The sequence below is a fragment of the Bicyclus anynana genome, chromosome 5 (genome assembly GCF_947172395.1).
Source record: "Bicyclus anynana chromosome 5, ilBicAnyn1.1, whole genome shotgun sequence".
In the NCBI taxonomy this organism is placed as follows: Eukaryota; Metazoa; Arthropoda; class Insecta; order Lepidoptera; family Nymphalidae; genus Bicyclus; species Bicyclus anynana.
Window position 1 is genome coordinate 15,278,860 of NC_069087.1, and position 16,582 is coordinate 15,295,441.

A 16,582-nucleotide genomic window follows, 5' to 3' on the forward strand; every position below is an offset into this window, starting at 1 on the left:
AAAATATATAATGAAAGGGTATTGTAAAGTAGAGAATATAGGCGTTTATATCTATTTCGGTTTCCATGATGGAATGCTGTAAATACAAAAAGTTTCGAAGCAAATAGTCGCCAATTTGTCTTAACGTTTACTCTGCCTACAATGAAAATATATAATGAAAGGGTATTGTAAAACTCAACGCGATTTCATTGAAAAGCTGCCGCCCATTGAAAGGAATGAATAACCATCGCCTAAATGGAATTCAATTAAAATTTTTCTTCAAGTAGCAAAACTTTTAATCCCAATTCGCTTTTATACACTTCCTCGGCGATATTCGGATTCGTTCGTACCTACCTACCTTAGGTTTCGTTTTTAGTTTCTAGATTCGATTTGCAAGCAATCTCGCCGTGCCCGTATTTTCTTTATACGTTTTTAGAATCCGATAGCATGCGACCTGCATACGGCATGCAATGACTTCTTGAACGTTTATCCTTTGGTTCAGTCAATACCATGAGTTGAAAATGATTACAGTGGTCCTACTAATGGTTAATGTATTATACTTCCAAATTGATATTTTATAGATTGAAGTTTATTAACATACATTGTACACAATACACATATATTTTAGTCTTTATGTGCTAATTGAAAAGAGCAACTATTCAGTGTTTTGACAGCTCTCTCTCAATGGATTCGACCTTTCAAACTGTTAGTAGAGTCACTAAAAATAGACTTCTGAAAAGTTTTTTTTTTTAAAGAATACATTAAGAAACTTATGCTAACTTATCCTCATAACTATACAAATCATGCCCACATGACCCATAGGTGGCAAGAATACTGGCTGCGTTTACGTGCTGGACAGCCAGGCTGATCCTTTACGCAAAAAATTGAGCATTAAAGTAAATTTAAAATCTGTAGTTTTTTTTTAAATTTCATATTATATCCACCTATTCATTCTCCCCATGTACTGTACATATAATTTAAAACAAGTTTAAAAAGGTTTGTAGTTTCATCCAAAATAGTTAGCTAAGGATTTATAAGCCTTACAGTTATTTAAAGTTGACCATTCTACTTTTGTTCCTTTTAATGTATTGAAGCCCATACGATCTTGATCGTTACAAAAGCCCCAAAGATAATAGCTCGGCTGCTGTGAATTTCTACGAACGTGCGCCTCGAAACGGGTTCTCAACAGGTAAGCGCATATAATTTATACGTAGACGTAATGGTTTGATCTTCACCTCAACTTTATCACGGAGTAGTCCTTTTCACAAAGATGTATTCCTTTGCCGCGCGCCCTAACAAAAGACGTGCCTGAAGAGTATTGTAGAGTGGTTATAAAGGGGTGGAATTTTGTGCGAAGCACGTATAATATGAGCCTTTGGTGGCTACGGAGCGTCTTTTTTTGTCGCCTGTTTAATAGAAAACCCGTGATTTTATCTCGTTTTAAAGCCCTCAGACTTAAAGTAATGGAGGATACACATGCAGAGGTATTTGTCAAATGCATTTGGTAGTAATTATTTTTATTTTTATTATATTGGATTATTTTGAAAATATTGTCTCTGTTGTTATTGTTAGGGCCACTCAGCTTAGTAAGAATTTTTACTATTGGATGATCCAAAGTTTATGATCCAAATTTTTACTAAGGTGTAAGGATCCGTTATGTTACCGTTTTTAGCTTACAAGCTTTTTAGCTTACAATAAGATACATATATAGGACACACGTTATATTATTATGCTAAGTGGTATACGAGTACTTTACTCAGTTCCGATAATGTCTCTTTTACATCGCATTTTCGTCTACGCCTTTTGTATTATTCAAATCTTTTTACATAATAAAACGGCTATTCAATCCAATATATTTTCGCAAAATATTACACCTAATAGTACTTTTGTAACGCCCTCAGTTGCAGAATACCAAACATAAATAGACAATCGTAAATTATTCTGATCCTATATCTTAATTCCTTCTAAAATATTCCGATGCCATCGCAACATCTACGCACGCCTTAAGGCTACGAAGGCGCCTAGTAGGACTTAGGTACAAGTATGATAAGTTCAGGGCTAGGTGTACTGTCTACATTAGAGCATTTATTCTTAATCTATGCCCGGTCCCCACTCCCGTATCTACTTGCAAAACGTAGGAGCTCTTAATTCTTTCCAAAATATTGCGATGCCATCGAAATATCTACACACGTAGCCTTAAGGCGCCTAGTTTGTACGAGTAGATTCGAGTATGTCTACGTTCATGACTATGTCTACTGTCTACATTAGCGCATTTATTCTTAATCTATGCCCGGTCCCCACTCCTGTATCTACTTAAAAACGTAGAAGCTCTTAATTCTTTCTAAAATATTCCGATGCCATCGAAATATCTACACACGTAGACTTAAGGCGCCTACTAGGTACAAGTATTTTAGGTTCAGGACTATGTCTACTGTCTACATTAGAGCATTTATTCTTAATCTATACCCGTATCCCACTCCTGTATCTACTTAAAAAACGTAGGAGCTCTTGATTCTTTCTAAAATATTCCGATGCCATCGAAATATCTACACACGTAGCCTTAAGTCACCTAGTTTGTACGAGTATGTCTACGTTCAGGACTATGTCTACGGTCTACATTAGAGCATTTATTCTTAATCTATGCCCGGTCCCCACTCCCGTATCTACTTGCAAAACGTAGGAGCTCTTAATTCTTTCTAAAATATTCCGATGCCATCGAAATATCTACACACGTAGCCTTAAGACGAGTAGTTTGTACGAATATGTCTACGCTCAGGGCTATGTCTACTGTCTACATTAGAGCATTTATTCTTAATCTATACCCTGTCCCCACTCCCGTATCTACTTAAAAAACGTAGGAGCCGCGCTTCGATGCTCGGAATCGATAATGCTTTTGTCGTGTCTCGTTGGTCACGCTCGGCTGTGTAGGGTATCGTCTTTAAATGCACCACATCTATCAGATTGTCTCCATTCGGCCGTATTTGTATGGGCCACTTGCCTCCGCATGCGCCACTGATCTAGAGATAGAGAGCCCTTGGGCATGACTAGTTTACTATGCTCTATGTTTTATGTTCCTGTGATGGTTATTGCGTGTGTTTAAATATCTAGTAACACATAAGAAGCCGTGATAGCCCAGTGCTACCTCCGCCTCCAATTCCAGAGGGTGTGCGTTCTAATCCGGTCCGGGGCATGCACCTCCAACTTTTCAGTGGTGTACGTTTCAAGAAATTAAATATCACGTGTCTTAAACGGTGAAGGAAAATCATCGTGAGGAAGCCTGCACACCAGATAATTTTCTTAATTCTCTGCGTGTGTGAAGTCTGCCAATCCGCATTGGGCCTGCGTGGTGGACTATTGGCCTAACCCCTCTCATTCTGAAAAGAGACTCGAGCTCAACAGTGTGCCGAATATGGGTTGATAATGATGATATGAAATTAATCTATACTAATACTTATTATAAAACTAGTCTGTTTGTTTGTTTCATTTGGTTGTACGCGCTAATCCCAAGAACTGCTAGTTCCTGTTGGAAAATATGTTTGTGTTAGCTAATCAATTTATCGAAGGAAGGCGATAGGGCCTATAGGCTATAATTATAACATCACACTACGACCACAAACCAAACAAAACGACCAAGAGCGGAGCATCAGTAGAAAATGTTACAAAAACTTTCTTTTTTGAGAGTTTCGGTGTTTTAGGCAAAAATCATCAGGGAACCTTTAAAAGTTCTAAAAGGATTTCCAAATGGTGAGCGTCTGCTAGTGAAACAAATGTCTAAAATTTACGTTACTGTCGGAGTGTGTCTGAATAATTTCGGACCAATACGAAGCCCTCAGTCATTACGTGAACCAAACTTTAGAAACTAGTCGGGCCTACTCCAACAGTCATGAGAGCTATAGCCGTTTAAATTTAACTAGCTGAACCCGCGCAGTTTCACTAGCGTGGTTCCCTTTCCCGTAGGAATACGGGGATAATATAAGCCTATAGCCTTCCTCGATAAATGGGCTATCTGACACTGAAAGAATTTTTCAAATCGGACCAGTAGTTCCTGAGATTAGCGCGTTCAATCAAACAAACAAACTCTTCAGCTTTATAATATTAGTAGGTATAGATTATTATGCACGACACTCACGATAGGTATAAATTCTAAAATAGTAACTCATAGCTTAATAACGTTATCAACTTGTAAGCAATGAAAACGTAAACAGTAAATGCTTTTTTTTGTTTCATTCAAATAGAATGACGAGCGATCGAAAGCTAATGATAAAAGATGAAGATTGCATACTGAACATACTTTCACACTAACTGCTTTATCTGATGCTGAGCATGTTTTTATGCTGATAGCTACAGACTACAAGTACAGCTTACGTAAGTCTAGGTGGCATTTAAAGAACCTCGATTTTATGAAGACTTCTTGTTTATAACCAAGAAGTGCTAGATTCAATTCAATTAAGTAATTTATCTGGGGGCACGGCAGTCGAGCCAAGCCAAGGCGATTTGTATTATCTAAATTAGACTCGGTCGTTGAGTAGTAAGATTTAGGACTGCCTAGTTTTATACGAACCTACTATAGTCTAGTAGGTTCGTATCAAAGCCTAAAGTAACTCTAAAGTACCGTAAGTACTTAGCCACTTATGGTAGGAGTATGAGCTGACAAACTTTCAGCTTTTATAAAATGACGAAGGTCTGGGGTTCACGGGCTCTCTGTTTATACCAGAAATACCTATAAGGCATTTAGCGTACGGGTACGATACGATGCTGTGTAGAGAGCAGACGTACCTATACGGTAAAGAAGCCCCCAATTTATCGCGATACTATCTCAAACTAATGCGTCGTCACTCAACATCAAGTGAGATTGCAGTCAAGCGTTCATTTTTCGATAATTAAAAAAATTAATATTGCATAGTTAGTGAATGTAATTGCACGCAAACTGCTCATATCTGATGGTAAACATGTTTTTATGATAATGCTATGAAATATAATTTAGTGGTTAGGCCAGAATTTGCAATGACCGCAACTAAATTCTAGTTATACATTATTAATAGCGTTCGAATTTACTGTATTGTTTGGTGAATCAGAACCGATCAGCATATAAAATATAAAAAAAAACATTTATTTCAATTAGGCTTAGTTTACTAGCACTTTCGAAATGGTAGGTAATAATATAATTAGATAATGGTGATAATAATTGGTCGAAAACTTGAAATTTAAGTTACGAGGGTTCCAAACGCCGTAATAGCTCAACGGTAAGAGCGGTTGGACTCATCACTGAGGGGTGGAGGTTCGTTCCCCGCTCCGTTGGTCTATTGTCGTACCCATTCCTAGCACAGTCCTGACTAGTTGGAGGGGAATGGCAATATTGGTCATAGTATAAACATATTATAAATATGTTTATACTATGCTAAATATTCTTTAAAAAAACATGCCTTGAGGACGAGAACGCCTTCCAAAGTCCCAATTTTAGAGAAAGTCATTCATTCAGCTTTCAAGATTATATTCGATAAATCCTGTCATATTGTCTGTACATCTAACTACAAGATCCAAAACTAAATCGTCTTCCGAAGATAGAAATACTATAAACAGTAACTGATTTTCACGCTCCATTGTGATTCTGTTCTCACGACTGTAAGGCTATATTATGCCGGTCCTTAGTTAAATTGAAGAGAGCGTCCGAGATTTCAATAAAGAACCTTCGTTGGGGCGCTTTGCGAGAAATAGTCACTTTTATTGGAGAAAAATGACCCTGAACGACATCGAGGTTGGGTTCTTTGAAGACGTTCGGGTATATTCATAATTCAAAATGCGTACTGGTTATGTTACGTTCGTATAGTGAACTTTATATTTTGTACGAGTACGAGTAGCTTTATGGTGAAATTTTAGGAGTGTAACACTTTATATCGTCAGCCGTGATAGCCCAGTGGATATGACCTCTGCCTCCGATTCCGGAGGGTTTGGGTTTGAATCCGGTCCGGGGCATGCACCTCCAACTTTTCAGTTGTGTGCGTTTTAAGAAATTAAATATCACGGTCTCAAACGGTGAAGGAAAACATCGTAGAGAAACCTACACATCAGAGAATTTTCTTAATTCATTGCGTTTGTGTTATTTGCTAATCCGCATTGGGCCAGCGTGGTGGACTATTGGCCTAACCCCTCTCATTATGAGAAGAGACTCGAGTTGAACTGAACATGGGTTGATAATAATGATGACACTTTAATATTCAACTTTTTTTGCCATTAACTAAAATTCTGCATTCTTACCAATTTCAAAAATCTTGCATTCAAATTGCATTCACCTCCTAAATTTCAAGGCTTACTTAAGTATTTGTAAAACATAATAATTATGTTGAAAATATATACTTTTGTTTGCGAAATAAAATATTGAAAGCTGTGAATTACCTATTTTCCTTGTTCCTTTGTTCTAGTGTACCTTGTTTCAAACCAAACATTTTATAAAAAATATACCAAAAAAAAGTATATGGAATTTGTGAGGTTCTTGTTGATAGTCAATTTATACCTGCGAGCGGCTCGAGACGCCGATGTTTTTGTGCGAAACAAAGCCTCTATTGTGTAAAATGGTAAGGAATCGTTAAATGTGGCGAGTATTAACAGAGGAACAGTTCGACCGATCGGCAGTAGGTACTAGGTAGGTATGCCCGCCGGAAATCGCATCAGGTAGTCGCAAGCGCATTCGACCCCGGTCCCCGACTCGCTTCGCACGACAAAATTATAATAACGTGATGAACTGTTTCGATGATATTTGTTTTAAATCGATTTCCAACAATAATAGTCTAAGATCCGCCATTAGAAACATACACCCTCATCTGTTATTCATTAGTGATATAAAATAAATAATAGATAATGTTCACAGGGACACATTGCAATAGGTCTAAAAATACCTAGTTAAATTGCAGCCAAACACATTTTTTATACAAAATCTAGGACACCATAAACTAGATCAAAGTCAAACTAATACATTTAAATTAAGCATAAAATAAGCTTTCATTTGCCATATTAGACGACTAAATAATTGATGAGGGTATGTATATAAATAATAAATAACATTAAGTAGTTAACTGTTTATATCTGGCAACCCCACAGTTGCAGCGTGAAAGCAGACAGCCTTTACTTTTTCTATAGGGTACATATTCTATTAACTAGTGTACGATTGTTTTTAACTAACCAATGAGGAAAGGACATTAAATAAGTTAAAATCATTTAATACTATCCGGCCGCAATTTAACTAAGCAACCTATGTGCAATGTCTCAATGTGAATATTTTCTATAATTTATTTCTGTTCGTAATTAAATAACAGATGAGGGTTTATATTTCTTATGCCGGATCTCGTACTATAATAGTTACACTGTCACAACACTTTGCAGTTCCTGTAAATTTCCTCAATGATTGATTTGTCAATTGCAAATTTCAAATCAAAGGATACATCTAAATATTTGATTCCTTAACCTGAGCTTATGAGGCTCTTAAACTATCACCACCGCTCACCAATAAGATCTTGAAATGAAAAAGATTAATAAATAAGGTCAACAGATTGAATAATCATTTTCGTAAATCAAAGACCGATGTATTGTTGTATAAATTGCTGTATAAATACCTATAAAACTTTACCGCATCTGTTATTGGAATACCTTTCGTAGAACAACAGATCTATTCGAGTAGGAAGCTATGTTAGAGAAGCCTCAGGAGCTCAACGGTATTAGAGGCTGGCTGCAATCCGATACACTCGTGGAACAAGCTTTCAAGCTTAGATAAAGTCGGTGTACTGCAGATATTTTCACGAGTTGTTTAGATTACGGTTAATGCATGCACATAAAAGTTTTAGCAATATAACAGGATACATAATGCACAATGACTGGCGTCGACTGACTTATGTACGTACCAGCTTTATGTTCTCAATTTGAAGATTTTTAATGCCAGGTACTTTTATGTAGAATAGTGCTAAATGGTCATTTAAACTCTTGCGCATATCCTAATAGCAAAAGACTTATGTATTATTAAACATAAATGTTGAAAGAAAAGTTTTAAGTACATATTGTGTTATTTACTTGTACCTAGTACACCTATATGTGTCATCTAGAATACCTAGGAATTAGTGCAGAGTAAATAGAGTAAAATCCTCTCAACACCTAATATAACTTTAAGTAAGGTACCTTCAATCCGAAGCAGGATTTAGGAGATATGAAGATGTCATTATCACCATCGTAATATTTTTAATTAAGATTATATACCTACTTCAAATTCGCATCCTCATTCCAGGGCTTATCTCAAATAAGGTTTCGGGGTTGTTGCTCCGCGGGGCGGGGGTGGCGGCGCGGGAGGGGGGAGGCGCCGCCCGGGCCTCGGAGCCCCATTCATCCCAGCGCCCTTCGCGGGTTCGTGACCTTTGCCAAGCAAGAATGGAGGGAAGGACAAACGACTATTGAACGGAAATAGGGCCCCTAATGGGTTCGTGTCTTTTTTCCACCCTGTTACTTTTCTCCGCCACCCGGCTCGATATTAATTTCGTTTTTCGGTAAACAAGTCCCTTTTATACTTACTAGTATCCTTGGTGATAGGAATTCGCTGTGGCATATCTGTCACGTTGCGATCTCCTTGCTGGCTTGTTTTTTATTTTGGGTAGAATCTGCTTTCCGAAGTGGTGACTGCGAACAATCAAACTTTAAAAAATAATTATTGTAAATAATGTTTTTATTGATATTACATTATTTATAATGACAAAGCTGCGGTATTAAGTGGCGTGTCGGTGATTTCGGTGAGATCTATGTATTTGGGAATTTATAATTTCTAAATAGTCTGAAGTTTCGTCTGGTAGATCGGTGAATAAAAATGAATGTGAAGGGTTTAATGCTTGAATATGCATATGCCACTTCTCGTGGCATTCATCCCCCTTTAAATTCTTTATTTGAGCACGATTTATGAAGAATAAGTAGAATTAAGTACCTACAATTAGTATGTGATATTGGTATTGTAAATGACTATTTGTAGTTGGTTGTTCTGTCGAGTGGTTAGTCTGTAGTAGGTACTTCGAATTATGAGGCCTTGGGTTTGTCTTGTATCGGGCTATGAAAAACTAAGTTTTTCTTTCATCCAAGAAATTTTCAGCAAAAGCTTTAGAGTTTCTCAACTCAAGTGGCAGTGTCACGACCTTGAACTGCACGCAGGTAGTCGATCGCTGTCTCCATTATTACGAGTATTAACAATGTATGTATGTACCTAAAACATTATCATCAAACGTCTCCATTGACTATTATCAGAAGGTCTTAGTAGACTTTTTTGATGAAGGTTACAGTCATTTTTTTTAAAGAATATTTGCCATATTTTTTAAATATGACAATTATTCCCATTCCCCTCCAACTAGTCGGAAATGATTAGGAGTGGGTACGACAATAGACCAACGAGGCGGGGATCGAACCCCCACCGGTGATGAATTCGACCGCTCTTACCGTTGAGCTATTGAGGCTATTATTATTCATTGTTTACCTTTTAACCTAAGCTAAGGAAACACAGACTATAGAGCGGTTTTAAAACGCGCAAGTGTCACGGCCTAGTGCTAGTTTACATAATGGCATGTTCATCTTACCGCCACACACAACATCGACACGGCAAAATCGATTATTTCTCGGCAATTACACAGAACCATCGCATACCACTCTTACTGCTCCCTAGACCGTTGATAAATGAAAACTCGTTACTTTAGCCCATACCGTACCGTACCGTTGAGCCGAGAATACAATTTTGATGCTAAGATTAATCTTGATATTTTCTATTTTTACCCGTTGAAATTCCGTTTTCGTTCCGCTTTTGGGCCTGTAACACAGTCAGCCTTAAAGTGTGTCGTGATTTTATTATTATAGTAATTGTATGTGAAGAATTTAGAAATTTTGACTGTAATTTTTATGCTCATTTAAGGGACTAGCTGACGCCGAGCGGTTTTACCTGCGTGGTTTCCGTTCCCGTAGGAATATGGGGATAATATATAGCCTATAGCCTTCCTCGATAAATGGCCTAACTATCACTGAAAGAATTTTTCAAATCGGACCAGTAGTTCCTGAGATTAGCGCGTTTAAACAAACAAACTCTTCAGTTTTATATATATAGAGTATAGATATAGATTAAAAGTCTCTTCTGAGGGACTTTAAATCCCTTATCAAATGATAAGCGATTTAAATGATAAGAAAAATAATAATATAAAAATGATAATGTTTTGTATTATTTTGTTTAAGGCTTTTGGAGGTACCCTAAAACTTTACAAAAAATCTTGCAAGTCTCCGTTTTGTAGAAGTTTAGTAATTTCCAATAAATTCCAAATATCCTGACCTGATATTTACAAAAAAATATAAGCAAAGGATAACCTTTTTGATCAAAAACTCAATCCTAGTCACGATGTTTGTTACTTAATTGAACGAATTTGAACGTTTGGGATCTAAATTGGCCATGGCCTGCAATGAAATGTATTATTAGATATTTATTATTGGAGGAAAATTTTAGTCTTAACTAAATATAAATTCTACCCACGTTGCGAGAGGACTTGTTATTTCAATGCCGTAAAGCGTGTTGATAAATAATTAAGTTAAGTAATTCCATTTCCATTACTTTTAAAAATACAAAATTCAATTTATCATAATCAGTCTCATTGAGCCTTTATGGAAATGCATTAAAGGATACTTTTACCGGCTTATATTTTGAGGAAAAATAAGTAGGTATCTGTTATTTACTTCTAATAACAGGTTCGAGTATTAGAAGTAAATAGAACTATTAGGATGTTCTCAGAACTCTTCGTGAATAAGTAATATTAATAAAAATATAAGGAAACCAAAGTTTGGAAAAAAAGTTTTGTTAAGGAAGTTTGTTTTATAAATACAAAGCAAGTTTTTCATATTGTTAATCTAATAAAGAACTATATATGTCGCTGATTCACATTGAAACCATATTAATTAAAACGCTTTTAGAGAGAACTCGACATAAGACTCTGAGAATGGATTCTGAGAAATTTCTTTTGTATGGTTCATCATCATCATTATTATCAACCCATATTCGGCTCACTGGTGAGCTCGAGTCTCCTCTGAGAATGAGAGGGGTTAGACCAATAGTCCACCACGGAGACCCAATGCGGATTGGCAGACTTCACACACGCAGATAATTAAGAAAATTCTATGCAGGTTTCTTCATGATGTTTTCCCTTCATGCACACAACTGTAAAGTTGGAGGTGCATGCCCCGGGCCGAAATCGAACCCACACTCTCCGGAATCGGAGGCAGAGGTCATATCCACTGGGATATCACGTCTCTTTTGTATGGTTGTATAACAATAACTGTTGGTAGGAAAGATGTAGGTTATGGACAATCATTAGCTACACGTATCAAATTTACGTTGAATTCATCAGCGTCAATTGGGAACTAATATTGGGGCTACGTTATCGGATTTCGGTGAACGTTCGGTAGTCGCCACATGTTTGGCAGTGCAGTTATGATCACGTTGCGGTGCTTTTAGATCGAGAACAATTTTAGTACTTATTATCTGTACTAATATTATAAAGCTGAAGAGTTTGTTTGTTTCATTGAACGCGCTAATCTCAGGAATTACTGGTCCGATTTGAAAATTTTTTTCAGTGTTAGATAGCCCATTTATCAAGGAAGGCTATAGGCTACATATTATCTCCGTATTCCTGTAGGAACGGGAATTACACGGGTAAAACCGCGCGGCGTCAGCTAGTGATCTATAGACGTACGTAAACGTAATTTTACGTCTCGAAAAATATAAGAAAAATAACCTTCAGAAAATATCCTTAAGCGAATGTTGTTTGAGAAAAGTTTATAAGTATTAGTGCCATGCATTCATTGATTTGAAATTAATTTTATCATTTTTTCGATGACCTTCGTGGCGCTATTACAAGATGGAGATCTTGGGTTCGCTCCGCGGCTGGGCCGATTGATGTTTTCTTAATTGGTCCAGGTCCGGCTGGTGGGAGATTTCGGCCGTGGCTAGTTACCCTCCCGGCAAAGACGTACCGCCATGTGATTTAGCGTTCTGGTACCACGTCGCGGTTTGCATCCTAGGCCCTTTGACCAACACATGGTAGAGCACAGTATGAAGACGTCCGTACAACACCCTGCCCTACTTCTTTCAAGTATTAAGAAAGGTTTAAAGAGTAACGCGAATATGATGAAAAAGCTAATTCATCATCATCATCAACCCATATATTCGTCTTACTGCTGAGTTCGAGTCTCCATTCAGAATGAGAGAGGTTTGGCGAATAGTCTACCACGCTGGCCCAATGCGGATTGGCAGACTTCACACACGCAGAAAACTAAGAAAACTCTCTGGTGTGCAGGTTTCCTCACGATGTTTTCCTTCACTGTTTGAGACACGTGATATTTTAATTTCTCAAAATGCACACAACTGAAAAGTTGGACGTGCATGCCCCGGACCGGATTCGAACCTACGCCCTCAGAGATTCATATCCACTGGGCTATCACTTGCCTTGAAAAAAAAAACAAGCTAATTAATTTTCTGTTTTTACGTAATCCACCAATGGTTCGACAATGGCGTAGAATTGTGCGTTCTGCGTCCGTTACCCTGTTATTGTTATAGCTTTGTCAACACCACCAAATATCCTAAACGAGAACAGTTTGACACAATTACGAAATACAAACGGCATTGTTTTAATATTACAGCGATATTGTTGCAACAGCAAAGCAAATGCTAAACCAGCACTCGTAAGCCAATTTTTTAATCGCATTGGAAACATTTTGTCAAATAAATTGATAGCTTGCGGCTTTGTTTGTCAAGCAAATTTGATAGACATGTTTGACTATTTCCAATACCTTTTTACTTGTAAGTACATATACGAAATCAAAAGCAGATAAATAAATTCGAAGATATCCAGCACTCTCTGTAATGCCTAGCCACCCACTTTTCGTCTCACACGATCAGTTTCGTTATCGGATGTCAAGCCGTTAGCGCTGCAGGCCTGAGGGCTTATTGGATGTTGAGTGGCTAGCATTAAACCCGCTTCGGCTTTCGGGGTGTTTCGAGAATAAAGTGAAGAAAATGATTTTCATTTCATTCATTCGTAATATTAGTAGGATTAGGATTTGTTGAATTTCGTTGAGCCTTATTTTAGTACAAAAGCTGCCTAGTTATGAAATACGTCGGTTTTAGAGAGGGTGGGACTCGTAGGGTGGGGGGATGGCAGGGCGACCCTCATTGTAACGGGATTAGTAAATAACACATGAATGGTTATTATTTTTCGCAGTTAAACATTACTGTGTGTTCGCAATTATGTTGGTGCCTATTGAAGATAACTAAGTAGGTTTTTTTTAAATCTTAACTTAAGATTATTTTTTTTTATTTGCTATAGTGCTAATGGCATGTATGGTTTTGTAATTAATTAGACACTATGTGTAAAATGTCATAACTAAAAATTTCTTATACAGGTTTCAATTGCTATCCAAGTGACCTGATGATTTTTAAATCTATGTTGCGCCCTAGAAGGTAACTTAGTTTTTTGAGTCCGAGAATATATTCAATTTTGAGCATTCTATGAGCATAAGCTAGCCCATGCCCGACAAGACATTTTAGACGAATTATTATAAAATTTGTGTTCTGTGCCGTGCTATAAAATGGTTTTTTAAGAAACTCTCAATAGCAGCCATGAAGGAAGCTGGTGGCGTTACAACCTTAGTGCTTTGTTATTCTCCCAGTCATTTTATTAAGATCTGACCGTGATCCTTATAGAGTTTATTTAATCATTATTAGCCAAAAACCGCATTGGGGCAGCGAGGCGGGTTCAGCTCCAATTGAGATGCAGTGCAGAGAGAGCTTAAATTCGCAAAATGTTGTTAATGTCAGCGTTGAATCGTAAAAGCTTTTGGTGCCAGCTCGATGCCGTTAACCTAGTTCGACTTCAGTCACCATCTCGCCCGGAAGGGACCGTAGACACGTTCGGTACCCAGTTGCGAACTGAAACGTAGAGTTAAGGTCATAGCACACATCAACTGAGATAGAGCCGTGATAGCCCAGTTGATATGACATCTGCCTCCGATTCCGGAGGGCGTAGGTGAGAATCCGATCCGGGGCATGCACCTCCCAACTTTGCAGTTGTGTGCATTTAAAAAAAAATATCACGTGTCTCAAACGGTAAACGAAAACGTCGTGAGGAAACCTGCACACCACGCAGAGAATTAAGAAAATTCTCAGCGTGTGTGAAGACTGCCGATCCGCTAGCGTGGTGGACTATTGGCCTAACCCCTCTCATTCTGACAAGAAACTCGAGCTCAGCAGCGAGCCGAATATGGGTTGATAATGATGATGATGATGACACATCAACTCGGATCGCTACCGTATCGCCTAGCCACAGTTAAAATCTATACATAATATTATAAAGCTGAAGAGTTTGTTTGATTGAACGCGCCAATCTCAGGAACTACTGGTCCGATTAGAAAAATTATTTCAGGGTTAGAAAGCCTATTTATCGAGGAAGGCTATAGGCTATATTTTATCCCGGAATTCCCACGGGAACGGGAACCACGCGGGTGAAACCGCGCGGGGTCTACTAGTATATATATACTTTTACTGTGGCCAAGCCGTCAACCAGACGTTGGCTCTGCCACTCTGGTTCGCCAGGTTGCCGGCAAGGCGATACACGGATGGAAGGACAAGCTTTTTCGAAGAAACTTGCTTGGGTATACGGCGACACGAAAGCGCGTGGACGGCGAGCTGTAAACTTGTCCCGAAGCGAAACTATTAACCCGAACGGCCCTCTAAGTCGAGGTCCGAGTCTCAGAGGAGACGCCCTTAGAGAGTCGTTCCGCTCATTTACTCTGCTTCTGTCTTCGGGCCCCATCAGGCGATGCTTCTGCGCTCGCCCAAACCCCCCGGTGACGCCGCTGAGGTCCCATAAGGAGCCTACGGCACTTACACAATCAGAAAAAAAAAGAAACTATTAAGTAGCTACGTTACGATTCTGATTAGTGTGTGTAGTGGAGTTTCACACAAAGAATACTGGAGCTCGAGTTGATACGGTGCTTATCCCTGTCCGAGAAGATATGTGTGCTATGACCCTTATCCCGGCACTAAACCGGAGCGTGTTTGTTATCTTCACCTAGATTGGACAGGTAACCCAGTTTCATCTAGAACGATTGCCATCTGTTCTTTGCGAAATGTTTCAATAACTCCCATTAGTATGAGATTTTATAGTTATTGCTCTTAATAATGATTATGGTGAAAGACGTTTATTTTTCTCTAGGGAAATAATTTCTCACATAATGAGAAACATTAACACTAATTATATTGTAAAACTAATTCTCTGCCATTGCATTGGAAAGTAGACTATAAAAAATTATTAATATTTACATACAATTTATTACAATTATCTATAAAAATAATTTTATACTGGAATGCGTCCCCGCACTAGAAAGAGCAGTGTTGGTCGACCCCCCATCAGGTGGACTGACGACATCAAGTGATCAAGTGGTAACTAGCCACGGCTTACCACCAGACTCTTGATTCAATTTAGAAATTATAAAATCCTGAACTGATTCGTTCTGGGAATTAAACCCAGGACTAGGTGTCGTCAAAACCTTAAAAGTAAAGTCTTTACAATTAAACATTGTAAAGTTAAAATCTTTCGAGGATGCACAAGGAAACTTGAGCATTTTCTGCAGATGTTGACTTCACTACAGTACACAGATTGTAAAGTTTTTACAATTGACCATTCTAGTGTTCACATCTACAGCGGACACCGTGGTTACAGTGGGATATGTACGTATAGCGCACACCATTGACGATCAATTATTCTCACGTTTCTGCAGCACTTACGACTATAACTGATCGAGTATTGGTCACTGTGTGCATGACGGCTCGACTTATGAAACGTCTTCGCTGTCATTATGCGCTGTAGAAACATGAGAACAATTGACCGTCAATGGCTGACTTAGGATTGTTGTCGGTTCTGTGGCGTTCATTCTGGGACTCGACACAGTAAATATTTTGGGCATAATTTCTAAAAATAAAGTAGTTATCTGACGGCCAATTGTTACGATTAAAGATACGATAGTTTTATCTATAATATCTTATTATAGATAAACTATCTATAATAATATTAGTTACAATTATTATTATTATTACTTTATTCGATACGAGGTACGATATTACTGAAAGCAGTACCAAATTATAACTCAGTTACATGTATTATAGGTATGTTTATGTAAAATATAGCGCTCAGTTGTGATGTGTTAGAAATCTTTAGCACCTACTTTCTTAACGATGTTCTGGACATTCTCGTACGAGTAGACATTGCGAAGTAAATTCTGCATAATCATTGCATTGAAATAGTCTGTTGGTAATTAAATACAATGTTAGTTTCTTCCTGTTTTCTATATATGTGGCACCGTTTTGCATTCATTTGCGTGCACGTAATAGAAATATAATCATTGTCACTATTGTAGCGGCAAGATAACGAGACTGATTTGACATTTCTGACGTTTATGAAGTTTCGGACCAATTTACGGCCACGTTCGTAGAAACTGTTGCAGTAATTTATTGTCATTAGTGACGTAGTTGACGTTGTAAAATATAATATTGGGACTG

General features: G+C 37.9%; 1 protein-coding gene across 1 annotated transcript in view; it reads left to right on the plus strand.

Moving 5' to 3' along the window:
* Positions 1 to 16,582, plus strand: part of LOC112043565 (serine/threonine-protein kinase NLK) — a 200,621-nt gene that overhangs the window by 49,445 nt on the left and 134,594 nt on the right. The window lies entirely within an intron of this gene.